Genomic DNA, 4,272 nt, shown 5'->3' on the forward strand with positions numbered 1-4,272 from the left:
AAAGGAGGGGTTTGGGTTTTCTTTTTTGGCGGGGAGCCCCATTTTTTTTTTTTTTTTTTTTTTTTTTTGTAACCAAACTGTGAAAATGACATCCTGTCAATTTTGCCATGTTCTTTGTGTCAGAAGGGAGTCATTAGCTCTTACACTCAGGGAGGGCATTAACCAAAAGCATGAATGACAGGAGGTAGAAATTCTTAGGACCAGTGTAAAGGTTGCTAGTTGTGAGCCGTTTCAACTTTAACTAAAATCCATTAATAATCCCTTGAATACTTGTAACCAATTCAAGCAGAGAAAGTCTTTAGTTAATATGATTGTTTTTTGTTAACTATAAATCTGGAAATGTTAAAATGTTGTTGGTATATATACTTATAGTAATCCTAACTGACTGAAGACATTAGGTTATTGTTTGCTGGAATGCTGAGATTTTCAGAATCATGTTCATGATTTTTAGGGGGCAAAGGGGAGGAAACAAAATTTATGAAATCTAATTTATCCTCTAAAATCATAAAAGTATCCGTAAAATTCTCTAAAACATGTATTTTGAAATTTCAGAGCCAGAAGTGCTCAGGAATGGCTTTGTTTATAGGCAAGTAAGTCACTGGGCACCCTTGGAGATTTTCCTGTGTTATTGGCAAGGTTTACATTTTCCCGCTGCTTTTCCATGGCATGAAAACTTGCGCTGCTCTGAGAATATCAGCAAATTCCCATTTCAAATTAAAGCCTCATATAAAATTGATCCCCATCCTTTCATTTCACTACCTTCATCTCTCACTGCACCCCAAGAGGAGTTTTCTATTTGCCAACTGAACTCATCTAGTGATCTCTCCCTACAGGGTCATCACCTAGCAATCACTCAAATTCATGACAGACTCTTTACATCTGCACTATCAAGCCATGTTTTTCCCTTTCCTTCCTTTAAAAGTCACCTTCCAGACTAATTCTAGCAGATTTTTAATCACACAAACCTAATTAGACTCGAATTAAGATGTAGACCAGGGAGGGGATTGGGAGTTGCTATTAGATTGGTGTATTGAAATTTAAGATTTCAAAGGTAGAGGATTTCAAGGTGTAACAATAGAAACGGACTGGTAAATTGTGGTCAAAGTTGTTGGCAGCAAGGGTGTCTATGTTCTTTAAGGGTAGACGATTGGATGGATATTCGTTATCATGAAAAGTGTTTGAGTGGAGAGGTGCAAATGAATGAGAGTAACTAGCTGGGAGTGCAACATTCCTTCCTCTCAATTCAGGAAGTGAAAAGTTGTGTAAGAGATTACAGTTCAAAAAGGCAGTGGTGGCCAGGCATGGCGGCTCACACCTGTAATCCTAGCACTTTGAGAGGAGGTGGAGGTGGGCAGATAGCGCTTGTGCTCAGGAGTGCCACACCAGCCTGGGCAACATGGCAAAACCCAGTGTCTGCAAAAAATACAAATAATAGCCAGGCATGGTGGTGCATGCCTGTAGTTCCATTTACTTGGGGGGCTGAGGTGGAAGGATCCCTTGAGCCCGGGAGGCAGAGGTTGCAATCAGCTAAGATTGCACCATTGTACTCCAGCCTGGGTGACAGAGTGAGACCCTGTCAAAAAAAAAGAAGTGGCGGTGGCTAAGAGGAATACATGATAAGCCAGATTTTTTCATTTTTAAAAAACGTGATGTGAACTAGCCAAAAGAGACTGCTCTGTATGAATTATTCCGAAAGGTGCACCCAGCTTCCGCCTCCTGATGCCAGATCTATAACCTATAATCGTAAGCACAAATCACAGTCATCCTGAGCTCCCCTTAGGCAGGAGAGTAAACTTGCAACTCTGGGAAGCTTTTAGATTATTAAAAAAACTGATGCAAATTACAAAGTTAATATTTTTGTGCAGGTGTAATAAGTTTGCAATCTGTTATGGTTTCTGTGTTTTGTTCATGATTTGAGGTGTTTCATATGTTTTAAGAGAATCTGACAGATTTATGTTTTTAGGTGAAATACTTAGAAAAATGTAGCTAATTAAGTTTGTAATCACTGTGTAAACAAGTGAAGGAATCTAATTAGTAAATCTGCAAATTTTGCATTAGTATGCATGTAAATGCTTCTTAAATGCTGAGAAAGTTTCATTAGACTTTTATTAAGTGTTTGAAGCACTACAGANATCTCAGCTCACTGCAAGCTCTGCCCCCCGGGGTTTCGCCCTTCTCCTGCCTCAGCCTCCCGCGGAGCTGGGGCTACAGGCGCCCGCCACGTCGCCCGGCTAGTTTTATTTTGTATTTTTTAGTAGAGACGGGGTTTCACCATGTTAGCCAGGATGGTCTCGATCTCCTGACCTCGTGATCCGCCCGTCTCGGCCTCCCAAAGTGTTACAGGCTTGAGCCACCGCGCCCGGCCAGTTTGAAACTTCTAAGAGAATTTCATAAAGGTGTTGAATGTTTAGGAAGATTTAATACAATTCAATAATTTAAATTTATAAGATGATTATTTATCGAAGTACAAGATGAGTGTTTTAAATTTCAAAACCATATTCGATTTATAAATTAAATGACAATATTTGTAAGTTGAGCTCAAAAGCTTCAAAAAACTAAGTTCTAAAATTTGCATCCTTGGCCAGGCACGGTCGCTCTTACCTGTAATCTCAGTACTTTGGGAGGCTGAGGTATGAGGATTCCTTAAGCCCAGGTGTTTGAACCAGCCTGGGCAACACAGCAAGACTGAATCAGTAAAAATAAAAACACAATTAAATACATAAAATGTGTAGCCATAATAACTGAATATTAAAACAAAGATGCCTGGCCAGGCACAGTGGCTCACACCTGTAATCCCAGCACTTTGGGAGGCCAATGTAGGTGGATCACGAGGTCAGGAGTTTGAGACCAGCCTGGCCAATAAGGTGAAACCCTATCTCTACTAAAAATATAAAAATTAGCTGGGCATGGTGGCCTGCGCCTATAGTCCCAGCTGCTCAGGTGGCTGAGGCAGGAGAATTGCTTGAACCTGGGAGGCGGAGGTTGCAGTGAGCTGAGATCATGCCACGGCAATCCAGCCTGGGTTACAAAGCGAGACTCAGTCTCAAAAACAAAACGCCAGGCAAGGTAGCTCATGCCTGTAATCCCAGCACTTTGCGAGGCCTAGGTTGGCAGATCACCTGTGGTCGAGAGTTCGAGACTAGCCTTACCAACATGGAGAAACCCCGTCTCTACTAAAAATACAAAATTAGGCAGGCATGGTGGCACATGCCCGCAGTCCCAGCTACTTGGGAGGCTGAAACAGGAGAATCTCTTGAACCCAGGAGGCGGAGGTTGTGGTGAGGCGGGCAGATCACGAGGTCAGGAGATCGAAACCATCCTGGCTAACACGACGAAACGCCGTCTCTATTAAAAATACAAAAAATTAGCCAGGTGTGGTGGCGGGTGCCTGTAGTCCCAGCTACTCAGGAGGCTGAGGCAGGAGACTGGCGTGAACTCGGGAGGCGGAGCTTCCAGTGAGCCGAGATCGCGCCACTGCCCTCCAGCCTGGGCGACAGAGCAAGACTCCGTATCAAAAAAAAAAAAAAAAAAAAAAAAAAACAAAAAAAAAAAAAAAAAAAAAAAAACCAAAACAACAACAACAACAAAACCAAAACCAAAGATACCTATAAAACATCCAACAACATGTATTGGTTCCATAATTTGTGATTCATCCATATCATGCAATGAGTAACTTAACAGTAATGTCATGGCATAATCAACATGGACAATATTTGTTTTGTTTTTGTTTTTGTTTTTGAGACGAAGTCTCGATTTTTTTGGCCAGGCTGAAGCACACTGGTGTGATCACTGCGACCTCCGCCTCCCGGGTTCAAGCAATTCTCCTGCCTCAACCTCCCGAGTAGCTGGGATTACAGGCACGTGATAGCACGCCAGGCTAATTTTTGTATTTTTAGTAGAGACAGGGTTTCACCATGTTGGCCAGGCTGGTCTCGAACTCCTGACCTCAAATGATCTGCCCACCTCGGCCTCCCAAAGTGCTGGGATTACAGGCATAAGCCACCACCCCCGGACGATTTTTTTTTAAAGTAAGCAAAGAAGGAGTATGTATATGATAATCCTATTTATAAAATATATGTCTAGATCTATGTATAAATATACGCATAGAGAAAAAACTAGATAGACTGGCACCAAACTGTAAATGGTTATCAGTTGGTACAGGTAGTGTGAGTGTACGTATGGATACTTTCCAACTTTTTTTTCTTTTTTTGCATTTAACATGTATATTTACGGTAGAAAAAGAATATTACCTTTTCTTTCTTTTTTTTTTTT

Source organism: Rhinopithecus bieti, unplaced genomic scaffold (genome assembly GCF_001698545.2).
Source record: "Rhinopithecus bieti isolate Rb0 unplaced genomic scaffold, ASM169854v2 scaffold_28547, whole genome shotgun sequence".
In the NCBI taxonomy this organism is placed as follows: domain Eukaryota; kingdom Metazoa; phylum Chordata; class Mammalia; order Primates; family Cercopithecidae; genus Rhinopithecus; species Rhinopithecus bieti.